The 14,207-nt window shown below is 44.7% G+C and overlaps 1 pseudogene; it reads right to left on the bottom strand.

Annotated features, from left to right (window-relative positions):
- Positions 1-170: 170 nt before the first annotated feature.
- On the bottom strand, positions 171-1,167 carry LOC110335551 (annotated as a pseudogene).
- Positions 1,168-14,207: the final 13,040 nt, after the last annotated feature.

Here is a 14,207-nt window from a genome sequence, read left to right as displayed (position 1 = left end):
GGAAAAGCGACTGCTTTAATGAATTAGACAAAATTTCACATAAAATCAGAATCCTATGTTTCATCCCTTCTCCGATCACTAAAAAAATGCAAGATTCATTCTTCACAAGCCATGTGCAATCGGAACCCAGCTCAAAGGCAGTGCAGGTCTGGGGTCTAGCCTCAGGTGCGGCACTACTTTCCATTCTCAGCACTGAACATTCGTTCTGTGAGCATCCGCTCCAACTTTATGGCATCAGCAGCAAATTTGCGGATTCCATCGGAGAGCTTCTCCATAGCCATTTGGTCCTCACTGTGCAGCCAACGGAAGGCCTTCTCATCCAGATGTATCTTCTCCAAGTCACTGGCCTGGGCCACCTTGACGGACAGCGTAGGTGCCAGCTTGCTGTTATCCTTGAGCAGCTCCCCCAGGAGCTTCGGTGACATGGTGAGGAAGTCACAGCCTGCCAGTGCTTTGATCTCACCCATGTTGCGGAAGGAGGCGCCCATGACAATGGTCTTGTAGCCAAACTTCTTGTAGTAGTTGTAGATTTTGGTGACACTCTTGACCCCAGGATCCTCCTGGGGTTCATAGGATTTCTTGTCTGTGTTTGCTACATGCCAATCAAGGATGCGCCCCACAAAGGGAGAGATGAGCGTCACGCCCGCTTCAGCACAGGTCACAGCCTGGGCGAAGGAGAAAAGCAGTGTCATGTTGCAGTGGATGCCATGTTGCTCCTCCAGCTCCTTTCCAGCCTGAATGCCCTCCCAGGTTGATGATAATTTGATGAGAATTCTGTCCTCGCCGATCCCAGCTTCTTTGTAAAGCTCAATGAGGCGCCTGGCTGGGGCCACCATGGCATCCTTATCAAAGGAAAGCCTTGCAGGATACACGGCCTGGAACCTTCTTTAGTATTTCTGCTCCAAACAGCATAAAAAGTTCGTCAATGATATTTTTAATCTGCTCCTCTTGTGGCCCACCCAGCTTCTTGCCATAGGCAATGGCCTCCTCTACCAGCTCTTGGTAGGCAGGCATCTGGGCTGCAGCCAGGATCAGGGATGGGTTGGTGGTGGCATCTTGGGGCTTGTACTCATCGATGGCATTGAAATCACCCGTGTCGGCCACCATGGTGAACTGCTTGAGCTGATCCAAGGCTGACTCCATCCTCTGGTGCTTTACCGGGAATCTCTCCCCCCCCCCCGAACTTTCTTTCTTTCTTTCTTTTTTTAATCTTCTCTGTTTTTCTTCCTCCTCCTCCTCTTCCCCAGCATGCTCAGAAGAAATAACATGGGAAGCATAGTAGGAAAGCAGCTATCCAGAAGCCAGGAGAATCCCTGCCTGGTATCAAGCTTATGTACAGTGTTTTGCATACATGTATGTCTGTGCACCATGTACATGCGATGCTCAAAGAGACCAGCAGAGAGCATCAGATCTCCTTCAACTTTAGATACAGACTGTGTGACCTGTGTGCTGGGAGCTGAATCAATGTGCTCTTTCCAGAGCATTGGGTACTATTTTTATTTTTTATTAGATATTTATTTTATTTACATGTCAAATGTTGTCCCCTTTCCTGGTTTCCCCTCTGAAAACACCCTATCTCTTTCTCCCACCCCCTGCTCATCAACCCACCCATACCCACTTCCTGGCCCCGGGCATTCCCTTACACTGGGGCATAAAGCCTTCACAGGACCAAGGGCCTCTCCTCCCATTGATGACCGACTAGGCCATCCTCTGCTATATATGCAGCTGGAGCCATGGGTCCCACCATGTGTACTCTTTGGTTGGTGATTTAGTCCCTGGGAGCTCTGGTGGATACTGGTTAGTTCATATTGTTGTTCCTCCTATGGGGCTGCAAACCCCTTCAGCTCCTTGAGTCCTTTCTCTAGCACCTTCACTGGGGACCTTGTGCTCAGTCCAATGGTAGGCTGCGAGGAGCCACCTCTGTATTTGTCAGGCACTGGTAGAGCTCCGGAGACAGCTATAACAGGCTTCTGTCAGTAAGCACTTGTTGGTATCCACAAAAGTGTCTGGATTTGGTGATTGTATATGGGATGAATCCCCAGGTGGGTCAGTCTCTGGATGGTCATTCCTTCAGTCTCTGCTCCACACTTTGTCTTTGTAACTCCTTCCATAGGTATTTTGTTTCCCCTTCTAAGAAGGATTGAAGCATCCATGCTTTGGTCTTCCTTCTTCTTGAGTTTCATGTGGTTTGTGAATTGTTTCTTGGGTATTCTGAGCTTCTGGGCTAATATCCACTTATCAGTGAGTGCATACCATGTGTGTTCTTTTGTTATTGGGTTACCTCNCTNAGGATGATATTTTCTAGTTTCATCCATTTGCCTAAGAATTTCATGAAGTCATTGTTTTTAATAGCTGAGTAGTACTCCATTGTGTAAATGTACCACATTTTCTGTATCCATTTCGCTGTTGAGGGATATCTGGGNTCTTTCCAGCTCTGGCTATTATAAATAAGGCTGCTATGAACATAGTGGAGCATGTGTCCTTATTACCAGTTGGAACATCTTCTGGGTTTATGACCAGGAGAGGTATTAGTGGTCCTCAGGTAGTATTATGTCCAATTTTCTGTGGAGCTGCCGAACTGATTTCCAGAGTAGTTGTACCAGCTTGCAATCCCACCAGCAATGGAGGAATGTTCCTCTTTCTCCACAACCTCACTAGCATCTGTTGTCACCTGAGATTTTGATCTTAGCCATTCTGACTGGTGTGAGGTGGAATCTCAGGATTGTTTTGATTTGCATTTCTCTGAAGAGTAAGGATGTTAAACATTTCTCTAGGTGATTCTCAGACACTCAGTATTCCTCAATTGGGAATTCTTTGTTTAGCTCTGTGCCCCATTTTTAAAATAGGGTTATTTGGTTCTTTGAAGTCCAACTTCTTGAGTTCTTTGTATATATTGGATATTAGCTCTCTATCAGATGTAGGACTGGTAAAGATCTTTCCCCAATCTGTTGGTTGCCATTTTGTCCTATTGACAGTGTCCTTTGCCTTACAGAAGCTTTGGAATTTTATGAGGTTCCATTATGTCGATTCTTGATCTTACAGCACAAGCCATTTCCCCCTGTGACCATGTGCTCCAGGCTCTTCCCCACTTTCTTTTTTTTTTTTCTTCCCCACTTTCTGTTCTATTAGTTTCAATTTATCTGGTTTTATGTGGAAGTCCTTGATCCACTTGGACTTGAGCTTTGTACCAGGAGATAAGAATGGATTGATTTGCATTCTTCTATATGATAACTGCCAGTTGAATCAGCACCATTTGTTGAAAACGCTGTCTTTTTCTACTGTATGGTTTTTAGCTCCTTTGTCAAAGATCAAGTGTGGGTTTATTTTGGGTCTTCAATTCTATTCCATTGATCTACCTGCTTGTCACTGTACCAATACCATGTTTTTTTTTTTTTTTTTTTTTTTTTTGTTTTAAATCACAATTGCTCTGTAGTACAGCTTGAGGTCAGGATGGTGATTCCACCAGAAGTTCTTTTATTGTTAAGAATAGTTTTTGCTATCCTAGGGTTTTTGTTATTCCAGATGAATTTGCAAATTTCTCTTTCTAACTCTGTGAAGAATTGAGTTGGAATTTTTATGAGGATTGCATTGAATCAGTCAACTGCTTTTGGCAAGATGGCCATTTTAATATATTAATCCTGCCAGTCCATGAGCATGGAAGATCTTTCCATATTCTGAGATCTTCTTCCATTTCTTCAGAGACTTGAAGTTCTTATCACATAGATCTTTCACTTGCTCTGTTAGTAATATTTTGACTTTTTCCTTTCCAATTTATATCCCTTTGATCTCCTTTTCTTGTCTAATTGCTCTAGCTAGAACTTCAAGTACTCTAATGAATAGATAGGGAGAGAGGGTAGCCTTGTCTAGTCACTGATTTTAGTGGGATTGCTTCAAGTTTCTCTCCATTTAATTTGATGTTGGCTACTGGTTTGATGTATATTGCTTTTACTATGTTTAGGTATAGGCCTTGAATTCCTGATCTTTCCAAGACTTTTATCATTAAGGGGTGTTGGATTTTGTCAAATGCTTTCTCAGCATGCAGTGAGATGATCATATGTTTTTTTTTTTTCTTTCGAACCATCTCTCCAGCCTCATAATATCTTCTTGATACTGAACTTCCAATCTCTGGAACTACAAGAAAATAAATGACTGTTACTCAAGCCACAGAATCTGTGCTACTTATTGTGATTGCTCAAGAAGCATGTACCATGTGTCATGTCAGATATATGTACAAGAGAATGGAAAGAGTGTGGAGCTGGGGACAAGGGAATGGACCTACAGTCTATGTCAAAGCATGCGCAGCACCAGACTGAGTTTCTTAGTGGTTATAGAATGCTGAGTTGTTTCTCCGTGTATGGGGTAGCTGGTTTAATCACTGCAGTTAAGATAGCTGTGGGGCTGGTAGCCACCTTTATAGCACTAAAGGCAACCTCTGAGATAAGCAGCCTGCAAAGAAAAAAGGTGTGTTTTGGCTCAGAGTTTTGGAGTGTCTGTTTTATGATCAGTTGGTTCCATTGTCTTTGGGCCTGTGCAAAGGTAACCCATGATGGTGGGAGCATGGAGCAGAGCAAAACCCCATCACAGCCAAGAAACAGAAGAGAGAATGAGGTAGGGAATAGGGCCTGTAAGTGTTGGAGCTCTCAGGAGAAAGGGTTCCCAAGGTTACAGCTGTTATATATAGAACTGTTACAACTCCACTTTGGCTGGAGCAGGGTATTGCTCCAAAGTGTTACTGTAAGTGTTGCTGGGCTGAAGGGAAAGGCTTCCTCTGCTGAAGTTCTGCTCCAGCTGCTGGGAGTTGCCACAATGCAAGTGTAACAGCTCTGCTCTGCAAGGGAAACTGTTTCAGCAAAAGTGTTCCAGCTCTGCTCTCAGAGGCATCCTGGCAGGCTGGAGCCAAGGAATAGCCCAAACCTCATACAAGAGATCTAATGGGTGGGAAACCCCCAGGAGAAAGGCTGCCTCTGCTTGGGCAAGAAGCAGCCTAGAACTGGGCAGAAGGCAGCCTTTCTGTAGGGGGCGGGGCAAAGCTTTCCAGAATGGTTTTGGATTGGAGGGATTATGTGGCCTGATCTTTGGGGCAAGCAATTTTCCTTTCTTTCTTTCTTTCTTTCTTTCTTTCTTTCTTTCTTTCTTTCTTTCTTTCTTTCTTTCTTTCTTTCTTTCTTTCTTTCCTTTTCTTTTTTTTTTTGTAGGACAGGTCATTCTCCCATATCTGGGTTGAGAATAGCAGTTACAGCCATTGCAAAAAAGTCTGAAGCAGCAGGGAACTAGCTGAAGACAGGGTTCATATAGCATTTTTGCGGGGGGCAGGGCAGAGCTTTTTCCAGGGTGGGAATTTGTGGATTTTCAAATCCAGATCTTGGCTACCTGTGCCTGGAGGGGCTGAGTTCACTTGATATAGCAGTTAGAGTATTCTGTGGGTATAGCCTGACTATTGGGAGTCCTCAGGGGAGGGGCCTGGCCACTGAAGTGCCTTAAGGGCCTTATAGGACTGCCACCCCATACTCACTTCTCCCTCGTGGCAGGGAGGCCCATTGCACCAGGCTGGACTGGAGGGCAGAAACCTTAGCAGGGTGAGACTGGTGCAGTGCAGGATGTTGTTCCGTGGTATGTGTGTAGGCAATACACATACTCCGGGACACCTTCAGAGAGCTGGTTTGTTTGTTGTGGATGGGGAAAAAGGAGTATTTGTGTCCCTGGAGAGACTCTGGGACTCTGGCGCAGAGTTTGTGTGGCCGCGTACCTTTGTCCAGGGTGGGGGTATTGGAGTATGTCTTGTCGGCAGGAAGAGGAACTCCAGGTGCATCTGGATGTGATCTTATAAGGGGAAAGGAGTTTTAACCTGGCTACCGGCTGGCTACGTGATCTCCCCTGGTAAGGCAGAAGTGAGGGCACAGGGCTACATGTGCCAAGACATGGAGGGGTTTGGGGGGGGGGTTGGGGACAGCGATCCTGCTCCTATGGATCTCAGGAGAGATTTCCAGGGTTAAGACACACCTCGACACCACTGTTGCTCTAGCCCTGCTCCTCCTGGTCCCATGGCTCCCTAGCCCCACACAGCCCCCCCCCCCAGTCTCCTTCAAGAAACACTGAAGTGACACAGCCTCTTACTAAACTGTACTTCTAACACCAAGTTTTTAGTAATTTCTCCTTAGTTTTTGCCTAGTGTTGCCTCTTTTCTGTCCCTTATGAGCACTGGATTTTATTTGCTTGTTATGTCTCCCCGAGTGTTTCTCTTGGCCAGTCAGGGCTTTAGTTTCCCTGTTCTGATGACCTGAAATACTCTCGACTGAGGACGGACTGGACGCACTAACAACCAAGTTCTGGGTCCTCAGTCTCTCAGGTGCAAGGCACCTGTTGTTCTATTTTAACATAAGCCGATTAAGTCGATTCCTTTATTCTGTCTGTCTCTCTGTCTGGTCATCTTATCAGTTCTGTTCACATAGGGACTAGCACAGGGAGGGAGAAGACCGGCTCCAATTCTGAGTTCCAGTTATTATATAGGCCATCCTGACATTTGAGGTAAGCCAAGCGAACCCGCGTGGAACTCAAGCACATCACTTGTTCTGTAAGCCCAGAGCTCAAAATGTAAATTAATAGACGAATCTAAGCCCCCCCTTTTCCCAAACAATTTTCCTCAGACAGCTCCGCTTATTTTTTATTCCAGAGGCTCTTTATTTTGAATGGTGAGCTATTCAGAATGGCTCTGCACTTTGGGGTCACCTGATTTTTCCCGAGATGTGTGTTAGGGCTAAAAGACCAGAGCCAAAAGGGGAAAATACCCCGACTGTGACTGGACCCCTAATCTCAAGGCTGAGAAACAGAGTCCTACCTATCTCTGAGCATGAAATCCCACCAATCATTAAGGTTGCCCCAAGAGCAGGCCACGAAATTCCACCAATCCTAGGCTACCTTGGAAATCTCCACCCCGCCCCCCAACCCTATATAAAGTCATCTTTGCTAGGGTTGGAAAGTATGAACCTGACCATGTGACTTCACTCCCATCTTGATTAAAAGTGACCACATGGCATAAGCCAATCAGAGAAAAAACAGCTCCTTCTAGCTGTGAGGCCCAAGCCAGGTGGTTCTTTCATATTTTCAATCACACGAACGACCCCGCCCCCAGCGACCCCTTATTGGCCCCAACCCACAGCCCCTCCTCTTCTTCTCTAGCCTCTCTGGTTTCTCTTTCTCCAAGTAATAGGCTGCCCATTCAGTCAGGGTTAAATCAGTCCTTGACGGGGACCCTGAACTGAATTACAATACCCCAGGGGGGCATCTTTGCTAGGGATCCATTTATAACTTGCCTCCTGGCTGGTCTTCCCAAGACCAACCTTAAAGCAGTTAAATGATGAAAAAATCCAAGAGGTCATCCAGGACAAACATGGCAACCTATCTCAAATTCTAGACTGCCTCACAAAGGCCCTTTTACAATACACCAATCAGGATCCTGAGATCCCAAACAGAAGACAACTCCATGTGATCTACTTCTTCCAGAATTTCCCTCATATTAGGGCTAAACTTAAATGTCTAGAGAAAGGACCCCTGACTCTTTGGCAGAAGTCTTAGCACTGGCATTGAAGGTATGGCATGGGAGAGTTGAAAAAGCCCCCCAAGAAGACTACCTGATTTTAACAAAGGCCTTTTAAGCAGTCATAGCAATGGCCCAGGCTCCCTGGCCTCTCAAAGCCCAAGAACCTCCACGTTCTTGTTTCAAATGTGATCAGGAGGGTTAGTGGTCCTGGGCCTGCCTGAAACCTTGTAAACCACCTAGACCATATCCAAGATGCAACCAAGGAGGGCATTGGGGGAGTTGACTGCCCCATCTCTTTGTGGTATGAGGATATCAAGTCAAGATTACTTTCACAGATCTCCTAGGTCTGGCCATGGATGACAGAGAGAGCCCAGGCTCCCTTGACCCAACTACTGCCACGTCCAAAAGGGATCCCACAGTATCAGGGTGATCTAGCCCCTTCCTTCTGAACAGTGGGACAACTTTTTTGGTCCAGATAAAATTGTGGGAACCTACATGTTCTTCCTCTATTTTTGGAGTTGGGGACAGCCTTACTCGGTTCACTGAACCCCACCCTTTAGCTGTATCACCCTTAGTTGTTCCTTCCTAGTGGTACCATGCTGATCCTTCCTCTTGCTGGGAAGGGACCTCCTAGCCAATGTGGGAGCCTCAATTTCTTTCGTTCCCTCCATCCACTTGACCCAAAGCTCACCAGCAATTCTCTTCCTTGTCTTCCAAACCACACGACTCTATTACCTGACTCTCAGGTCGATACCTCGATGTTGGATACCCGAAACCCCTCAATAGCCAAACATCACTCCCCTCTCACCATTCAACTACAAAATCCCACCAAATATAGAACCCAGCCTCAATACTCACTTCCTCTCCAGAGCCTCAGGGGACTTAGGCCTGTTATCTCTGACCTCTTAAGAAATCTTCTCCACTCCACTTCTTCCCCCTTTAATACTCCCATACTTGTAGTTAAAAAACCCAATGGAACCTCTCAGTTGGTTCAGGATCTCCAACTTATCAACTCAGCCGTAGTTCCCTTTCACCTATAGTAGCTAGCCCTTATATCTCACCTATAGTAGCTAACCCCTATACTCTCCTCTCCATCATTTCCTCAGAGACCTCCCATTTCCCTGCCCTGGACCTCAAGGATGCCGTCTTTTGTGTTCTTCTGGACCCTCAGTCACAAAATATCATTCCCTTTACTTGGTTGGACAAACCCATACACTGACATTTCTCCACAACTTACCTGTACTGTCCTACCCCAGGAGTTCTGGAACATCCCACATATATTTGGTTAGGTTCTAGTCTCTTACTTATCCTCTGTCTCATTCTAAATCCAATCACAGGCAATTCATAGTCAATCTTCTTTGTTGTTCATTCTTGCAAATTAGCCAGGCTGACGCCTCTACTTTTTTAAAACTTTCTGTCTAGGTGGGGATATATAGTCTCACCCTCTATCAAACCCTCAGACCTGGGTTCAGTCACTCACAGTCCTCACTGCCAAGGATGAAATTCTATCCTCCCTAAGAATGGCCAGATTATTTTTTAAAAAACAAATTTATTGGTTATTTTATTCATATGTATTTCAAATGTTATCTATCCTCCTTCCTGGTTTCCCCTCCACAAACCCCCATTCCATACCTCATTTCACCTGATTCTATGAGGGTGCTCTCTCACCCACCCACCCACTCCTACCTTACTGCCCTAGCATTCCGCTACACTGGGGCATTGAGCCTTCATAGGCCATCCTCTGGTACATATGCAGCTGGAGCCAAGGGTCCCTCCATGTGTACTCTTTGGTTGGTGGTTTAGTCCCTGGGAACTCTGGGGAGTCTGGTTGGTTAATATTGTTGTTCTTCCTAGGAGGTTGCAAACCCTTTTAGCTCCTTTAGTCCTTCCCATAACTCTTCAACTGGGTTCTCCATGCTCAGTCCCATGGTTGGCTGTATCTGCATCTGTATTGGTCAGGATTTGGCAGAGCCTCTCAGAGGACAGCCATACTAGGCTTCTGTTAGCAAGTTCGTTTTGCCATCAGCAATAGTGTCTGGGTTTGGTGTCTGCATATGGAATGGATCCCCAGGTGGGCATTCTCTGGATGGCCTTTCCTTCAGTCTCTGCTCCACTCTTTGTTTCTGCATTTCCTTTAGACAGAAATGGTTCTGGGTTAATATTTTTGAGATTGGTGGGTGGCCACATCCCTCAACTGGGGGCAGTGCCTAATCTCTGGATATAGATACAGGCCAGCTTCTTATGCTCCTGGATTCCTTCTTCCTCTTCTTGCCCACTTCCCCACCCCACCATATGAGACCCTTTCTTGCACCCACTGCTAAGCTTATATGTGACCCAAAGAAGTTAACCTTTGGGTCACATATTACTGCCTTATCTTTTTACCACCTGTTCTATCTCCTAACCTACAAGGGTCTCCAAACAGTACCCATTTCTCTGAGTTCTCTCTTTAGGTAGAATTGGTAGAGGGCACAACATTTATCTTTCAGGCATGTCTACCTCTTAATACTTTCAAATCTCCTTCCCCAACCAATCCTGGCACACGCCCCATCTCACCCTTGCATTGAGACTCTAAAAGAGTTATTACCTTGTCATATACATATACATATACATATACATATACATATACATATACATATACATATACATATACATATACATATACATATACATATACATATACATATACATCATATACATATACATATACATATACATNATATACATATACATATACATATACATATACATATACATATACATATACATATACATATACATATACATCATATACATATACATATACATATACATGAGGGAGCAATACCTCAGCCCAACTATGCATGGTACATAGATAGCAGCTCTTTTGTACATGAAGGAATATACAAAGCAGTATACGCTACTGTTTCAGACAACATCATGGATGAAGCACAGGTCCTTCCACCACAAACCACAAAGCAACAGGCTGAACTGATAGCTTTTACTTGCACTTTTCAATTAGCAAAGGGACCACCTCTAAAGCCTTTTGATAGACTCTATGTTTTTCACATTCTCTTGCCACTCATAGCTATTTGGAAAGAATGTGGGCTAATAACAGCTGAAGAAAGGTCCACAACCAATTCACACCAAATTATAGCCCTGCTAGAGGCTTTTCATCTTCCCACATCTATAGGAATTGTCCAGGTCTTGGGGAACAGTATTTAGTACTACAATAGACAGCAAAAGACCGAACCTCAACAAGCTCATGCATAGATGGCCAATTCTGCATTCTGGACTCACGGGCCAGCCATCACCTCTCACCGATATCCTTCTTATTCTTTTGTTACACTCTTTTTGCATTCTCCTTTGGAATGTCACCCATTACTATTTGACTCACCCTCATCCTGACCCCTCCCCTCTTTAACCAACATTGGGGACTTAGTCCTCCTCTCTCACGATCCCCATCCTCTCTCTCATAAATGTATAGGCCCCTTTAGGGTCATCCTTGCTACCCTAATTGTTGCTAGACTCAATGGTTTCCCTCACTGGATTCATCTCTCTCATCCCAAGCCTGTTTTACCATCATATCAATATAATCCCCCTTCTTACATTTTGGCCTCAACAGGTCCTCTTATGTTTCAGAAATTACCAAAGTCAACCAGCCTGGTCTCAGAAGAATGGGGTCTCATATATCTGCCAAGTCCTGAGTCAACTCTATTGGGTCATGTCCTACCTCTTCCCCCTTTACTTCCTCTTGCTCACACCCATCAGTAGTGAACTCTATGTATGGAGATTTGAGGTTCAGGGAACGCATATTCAACAGTTCAACAGCCCACACATGTGGTGGCTTCTGGAGACTGCTCAGCAGCAGCAGGTGGCTGAAAGGAGATGCCTATCCTTCTAACACCTCGACTGATTTCTAGAACACCTATCTCCGATGCTTTCTAGATGATCAAGCTAGAAATTATTATCGACATTGGCCAGAGTCCTATAGGAGACATAATATATATTCAGGAAGGTGTTTATACCTTTTTTGCAGAATGGGAAATCTTTTTTACTCTAACTAAGAACCCATAGCACCCCAGATGAGAGATGGGGGCCATTGGTAAACTCTACTATAGCATTTACATAATCATCCATCAGGCATGATCAAAATATAGACAGTACACATTTCACCCTCTCAACCCCTAGGTATAGACATGCACTCTCTCAGCCCCTAGGCATTGACATAGAACAAGCAGTCCAAAGCTCCTCAAATGTCCCCACATCTCTAATATTACTTCTTTTTACATGATACTGATCTCACCGTCCTGACATACCATCTGTTACAGAACTTAACCTCTGGTAGCAGCTATTGAATAACACTCTGCCTGACTACTTTGGAGAATTTTCGTTGTATGTCCCTTCTGGATCAAACTCAAAACTACCATTCATGACCTCACCCATTTTCTTACTAGAGCCTCTCACTTTTATATGTGAGAGACTCCAAGCCAAATGATGTCACCACTACCTCCTTTCTCTCCCACATCTCTCTTAGGTCTTACAACTGCATGAATACCACAGGAACATGCTTTGTGGGCATGCTGGTTTACAGACTGCAATAATACCTGAAGCTTTAGTACTTACACCCAGTCCCTATGTACAAACATTTGCAATGCCTCAAATATCTCTGGCACTCAAGGATACCACTGCCTACCTGCTGGTTAGTCTAGAACTTGTGCTCTGGTATTCCTTTCTCCCAGACTAAGGGCGTATCTGGTGAAGAATCCTTGCTGATTGTCATTGCTGGGTTTATAGCAGCAGGACAGCTCATGTCATAGCATTCAAGCAGTCCTGGGCATAACTGCTTCCATCACCACAGGGGCAGCAGGACTGATGACTTCACAGATATTTACCAGCGAATCTCCTCTCACATCATCCAGGATCTCCAACCAGTGGCTCAGACCATCCTTACTCTCCAGGGCCAAACACACAGGCTGTCACAGTGCTATAAAATCAGTGAGGAGTAGATTTATAAACAGCAGAGAGAGGTGGTTTGTCTCTTCCTCAGGGAGAAATGTTGTTTCTATGTTAACCAGTTGAGTATTGTAAAAGATGAGATCTAACAACTCCAGAAGGAACTAAAATAAATAAATAAATAAATAAATAAATAAATAAATAAATAAATAAGTAGCTCAATGCCTCTGGCCAGTGGATCACTGACAGCACAATGTGGCACTGGATACTACCCCCCTAACCCCCTTCTCCTCCTTTTCTTAGTCCTACTAGTTGCACCCTGCCTCATACACTTTTTGTCAATATTTCTTCAATAGCAGATCTAAAAGCATTCTTGACTTTTAATCGGTTGCTATGACATCACTACTGTTCCCTAGCTGTGGACCCAGAGGCCTACAACACCCAAGTATACCCCAATGGTAAAGATCAAGCCTGCCTCAAGGACCTGGATGCCCCCAACCAGCAGGGAATAGTCTAGTGATATCTCTAACCCCTTCCTAACCCCCAACTGTTTATTAATAATAAATAAAAAGGGGGGATGGCTTTCTGATCTGTGTGTATGTAGTGTACAAGGACCAAATCCAAAGGGAAAAACACCCTCACCCTGACTTGACCCCAAGACCAAGACCAGGACCATGAAACAGAATCCCACCAATCCCTTATCATGAAATCCCACCAATCCTTATGCTTGCCCCAAGATCAGGCCTCAAGAATTCCACCAATCCCAGGCCACCCCGGGAAGCCCTGCTCACCCCTAAGAAACTCCATATGAAACCTCCTCCTCAGTTCCCAGCTGTTTCCTACCTGAGCAGTGGCAGCCATCCTCCTGGAATTTGCCCTCCCAATAAATCCCTTGTATGAGGTTTGTTGTGCGGTGTGAGTTTGTGGTATTCCTTGGCTTCTGATTGCCAGGTTACCCCTGGAAAGCAGAACTATAAAACCTTTCCTAGGGAAACTTCCCTGCTGTAGCAGAGCTGTAACACTTACAATGTGGTCTTTATCTTGGCACCTTAATGACTATGCTAAGTGTTGGATATGGAAATCATATTCCATGAGTGTCCAGGGGAACGGGAGGAAACCACTCAGCACCCATTGTGTCACCGCGGGGTAGATGAACGAATGCAGGGTCTTAGTCATGTCACTGGGAGTACAGCACACAGTGGGACATATGTCACAGAGGATGTGGAGGACAGTAAAGAAGTCAAGCACAGTGGGGATGTTTCTCCAGCCAGGAAGCTGTGCCTTTGACAGTACTTTTTTGTTTTGAAAAAAGAATAAACTCTTGAAAAGAAAATTAGGCTTTCATTATAATGATTGTTTTGGCTTCTTTTGTGCTTATGCCTAAAATGGAAATATATTTGTAGATCATACATCAAAAATAGAAAATTTTTTATTAGTTTATTTTCTTTCCGCTTTTCAAAGAATTTGAAGTGTCACTACCATGAAAACAGGATTCGTCTGAAATGTGACTACACTGTCTGCCTGCCGCTCACTGTGAAGGAGGAAATGAAGGGCCTGCTAGAGAAACACCTCAAGTAGTCTTCATGATTGAGCAGATCTCAGTCTCATATCCCTGTATCCAACTTATCGAGCAGTCCAGCCATCCATTGCTGATGTTTGTATGAATACATCAAAATGTGAAGTCCTTCATTTCTCAGCATAGGCAGAGTAGAGCAGAAAACACCGCCTACTGTCCCAG

The sequence above is a fragment of the Mus pahari genome, chromosome 1, assembly GCF_900095145.1.
Source record: "Mus pahari chromosome 1, PAHARI_EIJ_v1.1, whole genome shotgun sequence".
Taxonomy (NCBI): Eukaryota; Metazoa; Chordata; class Mammalia; order Rodentia; family Muridae; genus Mus; species Mus pahari.
This window is presented reverse-complemented; position numbering and strand designations above follow the sequence as displayed.